The sequence below is a fragment of the Dipodomys spectabilis genome, unplaced genomic scaffold (assembly GCF_019054845.1).
Source record: "Dipodomys spectabilis isolate Male_0828 unplaced genomic scaffold, ASM1905484v1 ptg000359l, whole genome shotgun sequence".
Taxonomy (NCBI): Eukaryota; Metazoa; Chordata; class Mammalia; order Rodentia; family Heteromyidae; genus Dipodomys; species Dipodomys spectabilis.
In genome coordinates this window covers 1,412,520-1,432,960 of record NW_024871036.1, presented here as the reverse complement: position 1 = coordinate 1,432,960, position 20,441 = coordinate 1,412,520, and positions in this window count along the sequence as shown.

The following is a 20,441-nucleotide window of genomic DNA, read 5'->3' as shown; positions in this document are numbered from 1 at the left end:
CTCAGGAAGCTGAGATCTGAGGACTACGGTTCAAACCAGCCTTGGTAAGAAAGACCCTGAGACACTTATTTCCATTTAACCATCAGAAAACCAGAAGTGGCACTATCACTCAAGTGGTAGAGCACTCACCTTGAGTTGAAGAGTTCAGGGACAGTGCCCAAGCCCAGAATTCAATTCCCTCAAACAACAACAACAAAAAATCTCCCTTTTATCTACTACCTGCATCCATTCCTAAGATTCAACAAAGGAGCCATTTATCACCCAGTACATATAAGTCTTAATCTAGCTACTGCAAATAGATTGATTTGGTATCTTATATAAAATGGTTCGAATTTGCGGAAACAAATACCAGGAGTGGTAACTTTTTTCCAGTCCTTGAACTCTGGGCCTGAGCCCTGAACATGGTTATGCTGGTAGCTTTCATGTGAGCTTGTTTGTTATTTATTGGATTACTGCCCATGAGGGGAATTACTGGGTCTTAAGGGAGATCTATATTTACTCTTTTCAGGAAACTCCGTACTGCATTCCACAGTGGTTGAACATGTTTAATAATTTCCCACCAAAAGTATAATAGAGTTCCCAATTGGCTACATCCATGCCAGCATTTGCTATTGTTAGTGTCTTAGTAATGCCCATTCTAACGGACAAGGTAGAATCTGTCTTGTTTACTTATAGATTTGTATGCATCTTCTAGCTACAATAAATGAATGAATCCATGAAACCTATATTGCTGCATTCCTTTCTGCATTCCTTTCTCTTTTCTCTTAATATAATTTTCCCAAACCTTTCATTTTCCTTACCACTGGTGAAAAGTCATCTTTCTGATGGGTGAATATAATTCCATTGTGTGTGTGTGTGTGTGTGTGTGTGTGTGTGTGTGTGTGTGTGTGTGTGTGTGTGTGTGTGTAAGATGACTATAGGCCAAGAAATTCATTTCTAAGCATGCTGTTTCATCTGTAATTTTGTAATTCCATATTATAGTTGCGTTGCTTTCTCTTCTACATTGAAGAATATTGTTGGGATTTTGATGAATATTGCATTGCCAATTGTTTAGGGGAAGTATTGCAGTTTTCAAAATGTTAATTCTTCCAACCAGGAACATTGAAAGACTTTCTATTTCCTTGAATCTCCTTCAATTTCCCTTTTTATATTTTTAAAGTTTTCACATATAGGTCCTTCACAATTTTAGTTAAATTAATTAATTCCTAGTTTTGTTGTTGTTGTTATGTTTTGTTTAGATTTGATTTGATTTTGAGGCTAGTACATATGAGGTTGTTTTTGGATTTCAGCGTGGATCTTCCCATTGTTGGTAACAGAAAAACTACTGATTCTTGTGGTTTTTATATCCTGCTACATTGCTGAAGGTTAGCATCATCTGTACTAACTTTAGGGAGGAATCTACAGGGTCTTTTAAATACAGGGTCATTTCATTTGTAAAAGGGATAGTTTTACTTGTACTTTATTTTGATCTGCTTTATGTTTTCTCTTGTCTATTGCTCTTGCAAGAAAGTCCACTACCATATTGAAGAGTAGCAAAGAGTGGACATCCTTTTCTCATTCCTCATGTTAATGTCTTCATGCTTCCACCCTTAGGTAAATGCTAATTATCTCTGTCATATACATACTCAGTTTAATATTGAGGAATGTTCCATGCATTCCTAGGTTCTTAGACCTTTTCATCATAATGGGGTATTGGAGCTTGTTAAAAGCAATTTCTACATCCTTATTGACAATCATGTGTTTCTTGTCCAGGTTCTGCTGATGGTTTGTATTATGTTTATTGACAAGAATATTGAATCAAATCGTATCCAAGATGAATCTTATTTGATCATACCATATGATTTTTTTTGTTAGTTGCTGAAATTGGTTAGTGAGAATTTTATTAAGAAATTCTGCATTAATGTTTATCAAAGAGTTAGGTTCATAGTTGTCTTTCTTTGGTGGGTCCCTATGTGATTTGAGGAGGAGTCTAATTCTAGCTTCATAGAATGTGTTTGATAATGTGTCTCTCATAGATACTAGATGGATGCATCTTGGTTTTTGATACTACTATCTAATCTATGTCTTCTATTTGGAAATTTAAGTCTATTGATATTGAGCTTTAAGACAGAAATATCTGATAAGTTCTGTTATGTTATACACCTGTTGTTAGGAGCTGTGCCTCATCTACTCTTAACATATCTACCTTGTTCTCTGGTAGGGAACATTTTATATAACCAGTTCCTCTTCTTCTTGATCTTCTCTATGTAGGATATATTTGATTATATTCTATCCTCATAATTTGGTGGACATACATTATTTCAAGTTTTCTTTGTCATGAAATATGTTTATATATCCTTTAAATGTAAAGGAGAGTTTGGCTTGGGACTGTATTCATGGTTGGTAGTTGTTTATCTTTAATGTTTGTCATATATAATGCCAGGTTTCCTTTTTGCCATATCAGCTAAGAAATCTGTATTTATTCTGAATGCATGTCCTTTATAAATAATTAATCTTTTCTCTATGGCATCTTTAAGAACCCTTTCCTCGATCTTTAATAATCCTCTAATGGATTATGATGTCATGGTGGATTGTTCAGTTCTAGAATTCTGTTTGGTTTCTACAGGCTTCTCTGAATGAGCCTATCTCGCTGGATGTTTGGCATGTTTTTTCTGCTAGAATTCTGCAATATACTTCCCATCCATTTAGTTTCTTGCTCTTCTCCTTCTTGATACCTATCTCCCCGAAATTTGATCTTCTAACTGAGTCTTGAAGTTCTGGCAAGATCATTTATTTCTTGGATTTGTTCTAAATGATTATTTCCTCTTTCCTATTAGATCTATTATGTCTTTGACCCTGAGATTATCTTCTATGTCATCAATTTGCTGTGGAGACTTTATACTTTGTTTTTGATTTCCCTGTCTTCTAATTGGTCATTTTTTAGGAGATCTGTCTCTTTATTAAAGCTTTGTTTTAGGTCTTGTATGGGCTTTCTGTACATTTTTTCTTTGGTTGGGGGAGATGTAAGGGTTGTTTTCTTAGCTGTGTCTTCTCTCATATCTTTTAACTAGACATCCATTTTTTCTTGGACTCCCTTGCCTTCTCAGAATTTATTTATCTTTCTGTTTGAAGTCTCCATGAATTATTTTGCTAATGACTGGTTGGTCTCATTTTGTTCACAAATTTCGTTGTAGAGGTTTTCTATCTTTCCATTAATCACATTTTTCAGCAGTATCTGTAGTACATTTCGATAACTATCTTCTACATCCTTGATTGTCTGTTCTAATGCCTGGCTATTTACTGTGTGAATTATACTACTTTGACATCACTTTTCTTGTATTTTTCTGATTTGTTCTGTCCATTTGGAGGTTTTCTTTTGGGGGATCTATGATATTAGTAGGTGACTACCTATGTTCTTGGTTGATTCTAAGGGTCTTGGTTTGGTTTCCTGTTGTGATTTGTTTTTCTGGAATGGCATTTTTGTCGAGTCCATTAAGGAATAGAAATCAGTTGTGCTGAGATGTTGTGATGTTAACATTTGTGATTCCAGTGACCATATGGACTGTCCAGTGGTATGGTGAATTGTCTATGTGTATGGATGTGGCTCTCTCTGATGTATACTTCTGTTCCTGCTTTTTTCCATGTTGCCCTTTTATTTCCACACTGCACATGTGCTTTTGAATGTGCTGCCCAATGTGTTACTGGCTGGCACCATTTCAGAGATTTCTGTTTTCTTGTGAAGACAGTATAAAATCTTCTTATGAATTGTATGTCTATAATTATGTCTATATTTATAGCTGCATATCTATAATTATAGCTGATTTGATGTGACCCTCTAGATGTGGAGTACCTGCTAGTACTCTAAATCTCTATTTCATTAGAGATTGCTAGGATAATTTTCTGTTGTTATTCTGTCATTGTTTTTCCTCATCCTCAGATTTATTGTTTATATTTTGGATTTTTTCACATAATTTAGGATTTGTGATTGTTGTATCAGGTTATTTTGTTTTCCTGCTTATACTACTTTGAAATAGTGATTTCAGGCTTGTAAGAAGAAACAGAAAGAGACAGAAATGTATGTAATTAAATAGAGAGAAAGAGAAGATATTTAAAACTATGTCCTACAAGTAAATTAATATTAAGCAAAGCTAATGAAAATAATTACTTATTTACTCTTCAGAAGATGAGTATAGTACTCTTGGATATCTCAGAGGAAAAGACTTTAGACTCATTACAATTAATGACTTACATTGAAAATATTGGCTAAACGTTCTTCTTCAGAAAGGGAAAAGCTCCATTACTTCCATATTAGTATTATAAAATCATAAAAGCTGCATGTTGAATTGTTTTGCCTGTGCTATTTTCAATTCCATTCTTCATCCATTATGTATCTAGGGCTTTGAATGACCAATTCCTTAAATACCTATATTGCTTATATTGTGATGTAAATCTCAGTAATATAAATATGAATTTATCTATGAGTCACATCTTGAGCTACATTCATATGAAATTTATGCAGTCTCAAGCAAGAAACCTGACTTTTTTTACTCTATTCTATGTTTTAATCAATAAATCCATTCTCTTTAGAAATGCGTTCTCAGCTTTTAAATTGCTCCAGTAAACATCATGTGTTTCTAGTACTTTTACTGAAGTAAATATAAAGTTTGGAATATGAAGACAACTCCCCTATTATCACTTTAAAGTAAGCCCTTGGGGATTATTTTATATATAAAAATAAAAATTGCAATGCAATGTTTATACATGAATAATATAATGGTTAAGTCAATTAGACACAAGAACTACCATAGTAATTCTCAATTAACTTAAAGGCATCAAAATATTGTCTTCATGAATATCACTAATTTTAAAAAATGACTAGTCAATACAAAGTTTATATTATATTTGAAATTTACAAAATGAAAATTACACTCAGATTTGCTGTCAATATCCTGCTTCCAGGAATACATTTATTCAGCAAAAAGGGGAAAAAATTAAGGGTTTGTCATATAGAATGAAAAATGTAGAAGCAGACTGTCTTTCCTTAAGATGTTAAGTACCTAAAAATCATGTGATTTATTCAAAGATACTATACACACTCATGAGAGAATTTGTGATCAGAAGTGATAGGTAAGCAAAGTAACTGAAAAACTCTATGCTTAATTTGAGCTTTCTATATAGGATGACAAGTTTTTAATAAATGAGCCTATTATTCTATATCTCTAACACCCATACAGCATTGTACATTTTCCCACATACTCCCATTCTCTTAGCTCAGTTCCTGATCGATATTCTTCTATTTCATGATTTCAATTCTTTGTAAAATAAAAAGGTGGGCGTTTTTTTGCTCTAGATCCAATACATTCTAGTATCTTGGAACAGTAGTATGAATTCATGGAGTTACATTTGAATGTCAAATTTGAAGGTATTGTATTCAGGGTACTCTTAATTGGCCTGAAGTATACAAAGATACTCAGTATACTAAGAACAAGGGACTGAATTCAGGGAAACATACAGGTCCAGGCAAGATCCTGAAGCAAAGAAAAGTAAGGGAGCACAAACATCAATCAACTATACTTACAAAGGAATGGAACTGATCTCAGATGTGCCTGGGTGGCAGCTCTAGGTGTTTGTGTGTGTGTGTGTGTATGTGTGTGTGTGTGTATGTGTGTCAGTAGAGAGAGATAAAGAGAGGAAGACAGATAGAGAGAATTTAGTGTGGCTTCCATATTTACAGTACATAGAGCATTACTTGTTAGGGAGGAGGTGCTCATATCAGAGCTATGATACTACTATCATCACTTTACTGCAAAAAAAACCCTCTTGCTTAATCTCTAATTAAATTGGGAAAATAAACTAACATCTTACACGATTGTTTTGACAATTGATTAGTATATTGAAGGCCAAAGGGAGGAATTGGAGATCAATATAATCATTTTCCTCTCTTCTAAATATTACACTGAAATAGATGTAATTTCAGGAGTCTCCTGACATGTACTTCTTGTTGAATTACTAATATGCTTAATAATATGAAACATGTGATAGAGAAATAGATCAGCCAGTAAGCACAAAGAATTAGTGATAAGATTGAGCTTTTGAGCAGGGTTGCCACAACTTTTAGGAATGTAATTCCTTCATATGAACTTCAAATTTTGTGGCTTTCCCTGTGTGATTAAATGGCAAGAAAGTGCTGTAGAAACAAGAATTCTTGTTCAGCCAAGTAGAAAGTGCTCATGTTCCTATCCTCACGTTGCAAATTTCCATTCCCTATAGACTCTCTGTTAGAGTGCTTCTATTTAGTTTATTTCAGCATTTCATCCTTCCCTGTGGGAGACAAGAAAAAAGACACTTTTGTTTGTGTATTAAATTATGTAAATTAGCATGTACAGGCATGATTTGTATAATTACAGAAGTTTGTAATACATATAAGTAGAGATCATTTCACAATAAAAATATAATTAATATCACGTAATAAGACTAAAAGTCACAGAATTTTGTGCATGCAAACGTACATTAGATTAGATGCAGAATTTCTATTTTGAGGTAAACTTTATATTGAAGTATAATGCACTTTAAGGATGGAAACATTTTATTGAAAAATATATTTCCTCGAGATATTTTTGCTTCATAATTTTAGGGATACCGTTGGACCCATTGTAATAATGAGATGTTCAAGACGTTATGTCGAAAGACAAACTTTACAACTTTGGCTGGCGAGAGTGTGGAGATGGGTAAGGATGGGAAGGGAAAACAAAGGAAGAGGAAACAATGCTTGATAAGAAATGTACTCATTACTTTGCCCATATAATTGTAACCCCTCTCTACGATATTTTCACAATAAAAAAAATTAGAAGAAAATGTGATTTATCTCCAATTTAGAAATCTAGATAGATTATTTAATTTAATTTAACCAAAAATATTATTGAGTATAAGATTCTTATACTCTCTACATTCTTCACACTGAGATCATCAAATATGGTGAGTTTGAAATGATTAGTCTCTATTTGACCCATGTTAATATTATTTACAATTTGAGTGAAATGTTTAGAAAGTAGTATTTATTTTAGTAGCTCTGAAGAGACAATAACTGGTATAATCAAAGGCTAAAAATGATTAGATTTAAAATTTAGAATTCAGGAAATGTTTTTGACCACACTGGTTACTGGAGCCTTCACAAAAACCTCATGAGACAATTTATATTGATGAAGCAAAAATCCCAGTTTAGAGATTTACGAATAGAAAAATCATGTCATTCTGAATATGTAGAGCTACATAACAACATAGAAAATTTAGCTTTTAAATATCTGAATACACTAATACATTTAATTGCAGGGTAAGTACTTGTTCTGGAAGGAGAAAAAATTGCATTTATTTTGAAAAGTAAAGCTAAATATTCATTTGAATAAAAGACAATATTTAAAATATCACTCATCCAAGACACAAGATGTACAGTTCATTGGTTTTCATGCCTATTATGTTCTCTAAACTTCAAACAATTGCTAGGTAACTGTTTTATATTTTTTGTCATGGAATCTTATTTGATAAATTTTTATTCAGTAAGTTAAATAATTGGCCAATAACAATATAAATTACGCATGAACAAAGTTTAGAACAAGTATTTCTTTCACAAGACATATCATGGTTCTCTTCAAGAACACTGGAAGGCAGTGTGTTATTTATTTATTTTTAGTTATTTTATTAATGGTTGTTAATTTTCAGAAGTGGCAGTTTGGTTATTCTCTTTCCATAATATACTCCTTCCATTTCCTTTTTGTTACTCCTTCCTCCAAAAATCTTGTTTTTTACATAAAATTATATCTTTATATATGCACATATAAACTCATTTGGAAGATACAAGCTAAACTGCAACTTAATTAAAGATGTACAGAGGATTAACAGGATGAACAAAAACGAGTATTTTTTGTTAACTTCTGAATTGAACTATCATTATTATTATGGTTAGGGTTAGGATACCAGACAGAATTAAAATTAGGGTTAGAGAAATAGCAAATTTAGGTTCAAAACAGGATGACCTATTGCAACAATAATACTCACAGCACACTGTACTGAAAATGAACTTTACAGCTTGGGGAGAGAATAGTGATGGAGATGGGAGAGGGAAGGGATAGTTGGACAACAACAAAGAAGGGGGTAACAATGGTCAACAAGAAACATACTCATTATCTTTCACATTTAACTGTAATCCATCTGTCAGCCTCATTACCTACTCAGGAAGCTTATTTCTGAGGACCGCAGTTCAAAGCCAGCCCAGGCAGGAAAGTCTGTGAGAATTTTATCTCCAATTTACTACCAGGAAACCAGAAAGTGGTGCTGTGGCTCAAGTGGTACAAGCGCACACCTTGAGCTAAAGAACTCAGGGATTGTGCCCAGGCCCAGAGTTCAAGCTCCACGACCGACAAAAAGAAAAAAAAAAAGAAATGTGTTAAATGTTAAGTAAAGCTGAACTTTTTTAGGTTCTAGAAATTCAGGAAAATCTGGGATAATGGAAGTACAGTGTATTTCATAATATCAGGATTTGAGATCAATGAATATAATGATTCCTCTTATGGAACAAGATAGGTTCAGAGATAAGAGTGAGAAAATCTGTAGGGTTTAGGAAAACCTGCAATTTATTTCGAGGATTACAGTGAAATTTCAGTTAGGATTGCACAAAACGAGCATTTTTCATAAATTTTAGAATTGGGATACGATTTAGTGGCAAGGATATGGTTAGGATTCCAGCCATGGTTAGGGTTAGAGTGAAGGAGAAAAAAAATGAGGGTCAAATTGAAGGTAAATTTTAATATAAGCCTGGTAAAAATTAGAATGAATGTGAACTAGAGTATTGCTATTAATATTATAATCTACTTGCAATATTCAATATACCAGTTAAGATTAAGTTTAGGGTTAGAAAATGACTAAGATATTGGAAAAAAAATGAAACCTATGTTTGGAAGGCTTATTTCAATCAAGTTAGGATGAATGAAAACTAGTGTAACACTAACTAGTTATTGTTAGTATTGACATATAATTTGGATTAAAATCAGGGTCAGTATTTTGTTCTGATTATGATCAGTGTTATGAATAGGAAAGTTTTACTATAAAATTGATTTTTCACTAACAAATAGAAGCCAAAATGTGAGTGTGAATATTAACTAGAGCATTATCATTATATTTATTTCTCAGTGATCATTCTTGTAATGATTAATGAGAGTTTTCCAGCCAGGTTTAGGTTGAGAGTTAGTGTTAAGTAAAGTACTAGATGATATGTAAATCTGAAATTGTTTTAGGATACAGTGGTTCAGGAAAAGGTAGGATTAATGGAAACTACACTATTTTTCCTGGTTAGAGAATTTGAGGACAAGTAATATAATAGTTCATGTTAGGGAACAAGATCACTTCAGAGGTAGAGTCAGGAAATTTGTTGGAATTAGGGCAACTTGAAACTCATTTCCAGAGTGCAAACTGGAATATTCATTGCAATGAATAAAAGCTAGAGTATTTTTAATATTAATTTTGGACTATTAGTAGGTTGAAAATTAGGTTTCAGTTCCAGCTGGGCTTAGTGTTAGCATTAGGGAAATGGAAAATTTAGGGTCAAACTGAAAGTAAATCAGTGAATAACCAGTCAAGATTGAATTAGAATGAATATGAAATAGGAAACTGTTAATAATATTAGGATTAAGGTATGATTAGTGTGAGGGTTAGCCTGAATGTTGTGTTAGAAAAATGGCACGGTATTGAGTAAAACTAGAAACTATTTTAAGAAAGATGAGTTGAATCAAAGACAGGATGTATAAATTTAATGTACTTTTGTGGCTTTTAGAATCCAAAGGCAATTGGTTCTAGGTTAGGGTTACTTTTCTAATTAATGAACTAATGAATTAAACGCATAATTCTTTCATTCTTACAAGACAGTCACAATTTGGGGGAAAAAAAATTTCTACATGAAAATGTGTCTTAAAATATTTTCCAACCAGGATTAAATAATAGTGAACAGGGTGTCATTCATTAAAATTAGGTAAGTTGATGATAAAACTTTCAAAAATATCCAAACACATAAATTGGAACACAGATATGTTATTGGGAAAACATATACTTGCTCTTGCTGGGAAATTGTGTGTGTGTGTGTGTATGTGTGTGTGTGTGTGTGTGTGTGAGTGTGTGTGTGTATGCACCCACCACAGGTCTTCAAATGAGGCCTGGGCCCTGTTGTCAGCTTATTCTGTGGAAGTATGGCACTAAACCACATAGCCACAGGCTTTCTTCTGGCTTTTTAGTAGTTATTTTGAGATTCATATCTCATGGATTTTCCTGTCTGGACTTAATCTTCTGATCTCCAGCAATCCTTGGGTTAGTGTTACTGTGGGTGCTACCACAAAGTGAGAGTTCATTAAACTGGGAGCAATATGGAAGTACTCGTGCAAGATATGAAGTAACTCGTTCATTAATGTGGGAGTAACAGGATCACATTAGATTGCCTTCAAACACATTATTTCTGATGAGTTTAACTGAAGCCCAAATCATAATCTACACTTATTAGCCACACTGTACGAAGTAGCACATATTCATGGTTTAGAATATGTACAATGAATTAAATCCTGAATCAAAAGACTTTGTTGGGTTTGCACCAAAGAAATAGAGTGTCATTGAAATGAAGTCAAGACTGGAGGCCTGTAGCGAGCAGTAGAGCATCTGCTTAGTGTTTGTCCAACCCCCAAGACCATAAAGAAGTAGAAGAGAAAGTGTAAGAGAAAGAGGAAAGGAAAGGAGGAGGAAGGGGTAAGAGAGGAGGAAGGACATAGCAGGAGGGAGAAGAAGATCGGACAGGGAGAAAGTAGAGGTAGGAGAGAAGGCAGAGGGAAACAGGACCCTGGAGAAGAAGAGCAGGAAAGGAGGCAAGAAGAATAAAATAAATGCAATATAACAACAAGAGATGTTGGAAAACATTTTGCATAAGTGATCTGCATATGCAGGATTATTTTCTAATCAGAGAGACAGCTAGCACAGTGACAATATGGGTGATACCTGTTGCTCAGTCATTTTATTCTCTTTCTTCAGTGAGGAGTTCAGAAGAAATGCTGACTTCGGTGTTTTATAAATATACTTCAGGAATTCTTTTTCATGAATCAAACAATGGAAAGAACTAAATGCAACTTCTCTTAATTAAAAAAGAATAGAAGCTATATTCATTTGTATTACTATGCATGAAGAAATCCTGGAGATTTCTGGTTAATTCAGAGGGCCCCATGCAAAAATATAGGACAAGAGGAAAGGGAAACTGTTTTTAAAGTATAATAGGTTATCATTGATTAAAAGTTTTACTGGACATTTTTCATTTTTCTTTTTGTTTTGTTTTTGTTTTTGCCAGTTGTTCATTGCTCCAAGGCTGTGCCCTGGAGCCCTTTCCAAGCCACCACGTTAAACTCCATTTCTGTAGTCCCTGTGGGTGTGGGTGTCTCCTCAGGTCACCCGTTGAGATGTGTGGCCAACTCCTTTAGCTTGGATGTGCAGTGAGTGGATGTGTGTGCATGCTCCCCAGCATTGCCAGATGAGCCCCGCCCACCCTTCCCACCTAACTTCCCAGTCTCAGTTGTTCCATTTCACCCAGGAGCTGGCAGCAATGGGTCTGTAGTTGAGGCCACTGCTGCCCGCTCCTCCTCCAGCTGTGTTGGTACTGGTCTTCTGTGCTCCTGAGTGCGTGGCCCATCCTACGGAGACTCTGTTCTGGGGTCACTGCCTGCCTCCATGAGTGCGGGGTGGGGGACACCATGTTTGTACACTGAACAGTCCATGGGTAAAGGAAGGCTGGGCATGAAATCTTCCCCCTTGGGGCCAAGCAGCCCAGCCTTGGTTCACCTCATCAGTCTTTAAGCGGGTCTGTGTTGGCCCCTCTGCCAGCTTGCTTGTGACAGCTGCAGCAGCTCAACAACCTGGATCCCCTTCAGCATCTCTGTGGAATTCCATTTTCTGGTCCTTGTGGACTCGGTACAGGGTCAACCCTACATATGCCAATCAGTGCCAGAGAAGCGTGGACTTGCAGCACACCAGCTGCAGCACCGGGGGAATGAATCCCCTCTTGCTTTGCTGTGTAGCCTCCTCTGTCGCCCTTCTGGCCCACATGAGCTCAGCTCTGGGTGCCATTCTAGGGATACTCCATTTGGAGGCAATGGGCTCACCCCCTACCCTTGTTGTTCTCCAAAGCAGGAGAAAGGGCTTGGCCTTGGAAATGTAGGCTGCACAGATGGTAGCCAGGACTTGGCGTCTGCCCTGCCTTCCCCCCTGGATTTGGCACCTGAGTCTGGGTTGCTTGGTTTGGTCACTAATGGAACCTTGCTGGCTACAGCCCACCGCAAAGGTCCTGCACCTGCTGCAGCAGCAATGTGGTGTACTGGACCCCCTTATGGTCACCACATGGACCTCTCATGGGTCTACTTGGGCAGGGTGTGGGTTTCATCTCAGGACTCCATTAGGAAGTGCCACTCCCCTTCGTGGTACTGAAAGCAAGAGGTGCCACATATAATTTATACTTTCTAACATTTTCCTTCACTGAGATAAACAGAACTTGGAGATTGAAATAAGTTTTATAAAAACAAAATATATAACCTATATGACTTCAACGATTTAAACCATTGTAATATTTTTATCCAGTAGGAATTCTGTCTGTAATTACTTATTTTACATTTTAACATAACTAATGTAATGTATTTTGTGTGTATTTTACTATTCTAGTATAATTTTATTTGTACTACTTACATACAATTTTTTTCAAATTCTGAGATTTAATCACATGTTTATGGATAAGAGTTTTGTTGTACTTTTATTTCAGTTTTCCATTATGGCCTTATGAATACAAACAATAAAATCCATTCTTGCTAGTATAAAGTTTAATGATTTTGGACTAGAGACTCAAGGATATAGCATTACATGTCATACAGTAATGTGTATCACTTTGTTTAATACTGCTCCATAAAATAATTAATAATTCAGGTGGCAGCCACTTCATCTGGCATGCTTGTCAGTTTGGTGAAGTAGGATCCTAGTGGCAGCCTGCCCATATCGGGCCATTGCGGGCACCTCGCCTGGGACTGTGGGAGAAGATTAGGGTGCACCTGCTGTTCAGCTAGGGCAGCAACCCGGCAGCTGCTGTGAGAATGACAGTGTCACTGACTCACATCTAACACATGCCTGCCCTGTGGGCTTGGGCCCTGAGGATCAGCTCCTGGGAGCACACACACACCGCGGGGCAGGGGGCGCCTACCTAGGAAGGTGTGCAGACCAAACAGAAGCCACTCTGCAGATTGGCTGGTACAATATTTATTCTTCTTAGAGCAGGGGACAATTCTGCTCTGCTGTGGGGAGAAAACAAGAAAGACAGACCCAGGCGGGTGAAGCCATCTTTTTGTCCTCAAGCTGGCATGGAAACTTTCCTCCATGCACTCTCCAGCAGACTCAGGAAGCCCTTCCATGCTCCTTGTACATGGAGTAGCAGCCAGGGACACTCACATCTGGTGCTCCTGGCTGCTCTTTTGGGTTTGTTTGTTAATTTATACAGACAGTCCCTCCCTCAGACAGCAGAGTTATTCTGGGTTTTGTAAAACGTTCTGCATCTGAGCATTCCCAATGTTTGGTTTTTGCATTGTTTCTTGTAAATGTTTTGTGAAATTTGTGTTTTAGGTGTTGAGGTGCGAGAGAAGGAGCCAGATTATGAAAATAGTTTCCTACCAGTCTTTCATTTAAAAATGAAAACAGATTCTCTATAAAAATGCCTATCAGGAAATAAATTTGAGAGGGGAAAAATTTTGCTTTCTCATAAGATCAAAATATGCTAGTTTTATATGCATATCTTATGCGCTCAAAATACAATTAAGTAACACATTATCTAGGAACAATTGTCCAGAGCTAAGTGTTAAGTGTCTAGGAGCTAGAGGCAGGGTGTTTGTGAGCCTAGAGGCAGGGTGTTTGTGAGCTTTATCCAAAGGGAGGGAAGAAAGTTAAAATTCATAAATGACTTTGTAGAATCAAGGTGGCAATACAAAATGACTGTCACAATAAACTTCTTTGCTATTCCGGGTCTTTTATTGTTCTATATGAATTTTTGGATTGCTTCTTCTATATCATTGAAGAGTGACATTGGGATATTGGTAGGTATCTCATTGAATTTGGATATAGCCTTTGGCAGTATTGCCATTTTCATGATGTCAATCCTCCCAATCCAGGAGAATGGGAAGTTTCCCACTTCCATAGCTTTGCTTTAATTTTCTTTTTTCAGGTTTTTAAAGTTCCCATCATAGAGGTCCTTCACCTCTTAAGTTAACTCCTAGGTATTTTATTTTTTGTGTGGCTAGTAAAAAGGGGTTGCTTTCTTAATTTCAGCTGCACTCTTATCGTTATTGGAATACAGGAAAGCCTTTATTTTCTGAGGGTTAATTTTATTCTCTGCTAGTTTGCCAAAGTTTCTGATCAGCTCAAGTAACTTGGGAATGGAGTCCATGGGTTTCATTATATACAAGACCATGTCATCTGCAAAGAGGAGAGTTTTACTTCATCTTTTGCTATTTGGATCCCTTTAAGATGGCATCTTATCTTATTGCCCCAGCTAGCATTCTAATACTAAGTTGAAAAGGAGTGGAGAGAGCAGACATCCTTATCTCATTCTTGAATTTATAAGAAATGGGTTTAACTTCTCACCATTAAGTATAATGCTGGCTGAAGGTTTGTCAATTCTTAGCAGAAAGAACAGCACTAGAGCAATATCAGTTCCAAATTTCAAACGCTACTAAAAAGCCATAGTAATAAGTACAGCTTGGTTCTGGCACAAGAACAGACTTGAGGACCAATGGAGTAGGACTGAAGACTCAGAAATGAACCCCCTGACCGATAGCCACCTAATCCTTGTCAAGGGAGTTAAAAAAAGAGAATGGAAGAAAGACAGCCTTTTGAGTAAATGGTGTGGGCAAAATTGGTTAAACACCTGTTAAACTAAAGCTGGATCCATATATAAAACCCTACACAAGAATCAACTCCAAATGGATGAAAGACCTCAAAATAAAAGAGGACAACATGAAAACATTACATGAAGGAATAGGATAAACTAGGGCTTTTTAGCACATACCGAAATTTTCTTAATAGAGAGCCAGAAACAAAGAGTAAAGAAAAATCAGTTAAGAAATTCATTCCTTAATTCATCTCTTTATGAAACAAGTAATTTACTATTACAAGATGAGATGGAATTATAAATTCCAAGTGCTGATGCAGTCTGTATTTAATAAACATATTACAATAGTCAATAAAAAGAAATCAAAGAAAGGCTGGACAAATGGGATTGCATGAAACATGAGAGCTTCTGCAAGGCAAAGGTCATAGATAGCAATAGCAATAGAAAGCACACGTTCTGGGAGAAGATCTTCACGAGGTATAAAATGGACAAGGTCTTATATCTAAAATGTACTTACGACTCAAAAAATTAAATCCCCGAACAGCAAATCTTCAAAAAAACAACTGCTCGATAATTAAGTGGGCTAAAACTTAAAGAGAGACTTCTCTGAAGAGGAAATAAAAATGGCCATTAGACACATGAAGAAATGCTCAACTATTCTAGCCACAAAAGAAATGCAAATCAAGACAACATTGCTATTGCACCTTACTCTAGTTAGAATGGCTATAATCAAGAAATTTAATAACGTGTTGGAGGGGATGTGGCTAAAACGGAACACTATTTCATTGATGATAGGAGTGTAAACTTGTTTAACCACTTTGGAAAGCAGTATGGAAGTTCGTCAAAAGACTCCATGTAAAGTTCCCCTATGTCCCAGCAATCCCACTTTTGGGAATTTAGGCATTTACCCAAATGATCACAAATAAGGTCATACCAAAGTTGCCTGTGCAACCATGTTTATTGCAGCATTATTCACCATAGCTAAGAGCTAAGATATGGAACCAACCTCGATGCTCCTCAGTTCATCAATGGATCAAGAAAATGTGATACACACACACACACACAAACACACACACACACACGCACTGGAATTCTATTCCTTCATTAGAAAGAATGAAATTGTCACATTTGTTAGGAAATGGAAAGACTTGGTAAATATTATATTGAGTGAAGTAAGCCAGGCCCAAAGAAACATACGTCCCATGGTTTCCCTGGTTTGCAAGGACATGTCTAGGACAACCAGAGAAGGTCAAAGGCTATGGACGTATAACCATATGAGATGACATTAAGGGAAAGATACCCCAAGTCAGACACACAAGTGATTTTTTCTTTCTTGTTTTTGTTTTTAATATACTTATAATGCACTATGTGATTCTTTTGTAGGTTCATCCCCCCATGGTATAATCCCTGTTTTCAGTGTATTTGATTCCAGTGTTCTGCATTTTTATATACATTTTTGTAATTTGGGGAGTGGAAAGGTTATAGCAGAATGCTGAAATGAGGATGCAGGTTGACCCATTGGGATGATGAGATGTACAGGACAATGTGTCGAAAATGAATGTACAATGTCGGGTAGGGGTAAAGGAGGGAGGAGTTGGAGAGTTGGAGAGGGAAAGTATAGTAGGGGAAAAACAAAGGAGGAGGTAACAATTCTCAATAGAAAATGTACTCATTACCCTACACATGTAACTGTAAACCCTCTGTATAGTATTTTTACAATAAACAGTATAAAACTCTCTTTCTGGTATAGATTTCCAGTGCTATCCTCGGCATTGCATTTTTTGCCTTTTCTGGCTGTGGTTAGGTCCATCTGCCTAGTGGATCAGTAGTCTTCAATGCTTCTTGGTCTTGAAGTGGGACTTGATTATCCAGTGATGGTTGGAGCTAGGCCAAGGACAGGACAAAACCACTTCCAGGGCCTGGCTTCTTCAGCCCCCCACCCCCCCATGCAACTAGGATTGCAAGCAGAATTTCTCTGAATTTGACTCCAGAAAACAATCACTGGAACCAAAAGGCAAGGTCAAAAACCACCTCCCCTCTTCCCCCCATTCCCTCCTTTCTTCCTCCTTGGGAAAATACAAAATAATTTTGCAGGTTTTAGCAAACACACAAATTGCCCACCACCTCCACTTTTAAGCTAGGATTAAGTCACTAAGCCATGTAAATGGATAATGCCGCACTCATTCTGGACAACAACTTCAGGTTGTTTGATGCTTTAATTTGTTGTTGTTGGTGGTGGTAGGAGGGTCTGAACTCTGGGTATGGTTGCTGTACCTGATGAGCTTTTCAGCTCAAGGCTAGTGTTCTACCACTTGAGCCACAGAGCCATTTCCACATTTTTCTGCTTATGTGGTGCTGAGGAATTGAACTCAGGACCTCATGCATTCAAGAAAAGCACTCTACCACTGAGTCTCCTTCCCAGCCTTAATGCTTCAATTCTTTAAATTTTATTTTTGTCAGTCCTGGGGTTTAATCTCAGGGTGTTAACATATCCCTGAGTTCTTCAGCTCAAGTGGAGGTCTTTACCACTTGATCCACAGTGCCAATTCCTGTTTTCAGATAAGCGTCTTTCAGACATTCCTGCCAGGGTTTGTTTTGATCGGTGAATTTTTAAATTATATTTCTTCTATGTATTTCATGGAATATTGCAGTTTATCTGAAATTAAAGTTTTCTGTAAAACTTTGTCTTCAACAATAGTATTAAATATTACATTTACAATCTATTCTGTAGCAATACATTTTGAAATTATTATGTTAAGATGAAAATCTTGTTGTTTTTAGAAAAATCCCATTAAAGTCCAAATGGGAAATATGCTCATTTCAGCAGCTTTGAGTCTCCTTTGTATTTATTTATTTATGAAAATACCATACAGACGGGTAACAATTACAAGGGCAAGATAATGAGTACATTACTCATGAAGCATTGTTGCCTCCTCCTTTGTTTCCCCTTCTCATCTGTTCTCATCTGTCCCCCACCATGCTCTCCAGACACCCCTTTGCCCACCCCCCACCCTCACCGGCCAAGTTTTAAATTTCGTTTTTCTTTTATTTTTTATTTGTTTATTTTTTTATAGTGAGAATACCAAAGAGACGAGTTACAATTACATGGGCAAGATAACGAGTACATTTCTTATCAAGCATTGTTGCCACCTCTTTGTTTCCCCTTCCCATCCCTTTCCATACTACCCCCCTCTCTCCATCCGATCCTTCCCCTACCCCCCATCAATGTTGTAAAGTTCGTTTTTCGACCTAACGACTTGTATATCTTATTGTTGCAATGGGTCCACCTGTATCCCTAGTTCAAAGATTAGTTTTTTCCTTCCCCTCCACAAATTATACCAATATCAAATACCGTGAAAGCAGGGGCTATACTGTGGGGGAGGGACATACAAAACAATATAGAAATCATCTTATAAATATGTTAGAAACAATTGCAAGAAAAAAAAACAATGAATCCTTATCTTGTGGTTCATTTCAATTAGCATCAACTTGTCTGACCTTTTCTGCTTGTCTCAGACGTATACTAGATATTGCAAATAAGGGAAACCATGGGACCTATGTTTCTTTGCCACTGGTTTACTTCACTTAATATAAATTTTTCCAAGTCTTTCCATTTCCTAACAAGTGGGGCAATGTCATTTTTTTCTGATGGAGGCATAGAATTCTCATATATATATATATATATATATATATATATATATATATATATACCAAATTTTATTGATCCATGCATCTACTGAGGGGCATCTGGGTTGGTTCCATATCTTACCTATGGTAAACAATGGCTCAATAATCATAATTGTGCTGGTAGCTTTAATATGGTCTTGTTTGTGACCATTTGGGTAAAGGCCCAAAAGTCGGATTGCTGGGTCATAGGGGAGCTCTATGTGGAATCTTTTGAGGAACCTCCATACTACTTTCCAAAATGGTTGAACAAGTTCACATGCCCACCAACAATGCAACAAATTTCCCTTATGCCCACATCCCCTCTAGCATCTGTTGTTATTAAAGTTCTTGATTATAGCCATTCTAACTGGGGTGAGGTGGTATCTCAGTGTTGTTTTGATTTGCATTTGTGTTATGGCTAGAGAGGTTGAGCATTTCTTCATGTGTTTATTGGCCATCCTTCTTTCATTTTCAGAGAAGTTTCCCTTTATGTCTTAAGCCCACTTCTTTATTGGGCAGTTGTTTTATTGAGGATTTGTTGTTGTGGGATTTAATTTTTTGAGTTCCATGTATATTTTAGATATGAGACCATTGTCTGTTGTATGGTAGTGAAGAGCTTCTCCCAATCAATGGGCTTTCAATTGATCTTGCTAGCTATGTCATTTTCCATGCAGAAGCTCTGCAATTTGATGCAATCCAATTTGTCCAACATTTCTTTGATTTGTTGTCATTCTGGGTCTCTATTAAGAAAATTTCAGCCTGTGCAAAAGAGACCTACTGTTTCTCCTATTCCATTCTTTAATATTTTCAGAGTGTCTGTTTGAATCCGAGGTCTTTGATCCATTTGGAGTTCATTCTGGTGCAGGATTATATATAAAGTTCTAGCTTTAGTTTTCGACCAGTAGTTAACCAATTTTGCCAGCACCATTTACTGAAGAGGTTGTGTTTCTTCCATTCTAATTTTTTAGCTCCCTTATAGAACATTAGATGTCTATAGGTCTATAGGTTCATTTCTGGGTTTTCATTTCTATTCCATTGGTCTTATGGTCTGTTCTTGTGACAGTACCAAGCTGTTTTAATTACTATGGCTTTGTAGAAGAGTTTGAAATTTGGTATTGATATTCCTCCAGCTCTGTTTTTTCCGCTAAATATCGTTTTTGGTATTCGTGGTCTTTTATTGCTCCATATGAATTTTTGGATTGCCTCTTCTTTTTACTAAAAGAGGCTGGAATATTGATAGGTATCATATTGAATTTGTAGATAGCCTTGGGAAGTATTGTCATTTTCACGATATTGATCTTTCCAATCCAGGAGCATGGGAGTTTTTGCCACTTTTTAAGTTCTGTTTTGATTTCCTTTTTCAGGTTTTTAAAATTTTCATCATAGAGGTCCTTCTTTTCTTTGTTAAGTCCTAGGTATTTTTTTTTTTGTGGGGCTATTACGAATGGAGTTGCTTTCCTGATTTCAGCCATACTTTTCTCATTTTTGGTATGCAGAAAAGCCATTGTTTTTTGAGGGTTAATTTTATACCCTGCTACTTTGTCAAAGTTTTGAATCAGCTTGAATAATTTGGGAGTGGAGTCCATGGGATTCTTTAAATCCAAGTTCATGTCATCTGCAAAGAGGGAGAACTTCTTCTTTCCCTATTTGGATTCCCTTTTATATTTGAATCTTATCTTATTGCTGTACCTAGCCATTCTAATACTAGTTTGAAGAGATGTGGAGTGAGTAGACATCCTTATGTCATTCCTTAATTAAGGGGAAATACCTTTATTTTTTTTACCATTAAGTAAAATGGTGGATGTAGGTTTGTCATATTCATCCTTTATTGTATTGAATAATGTTCCCTGAATTCCTAATT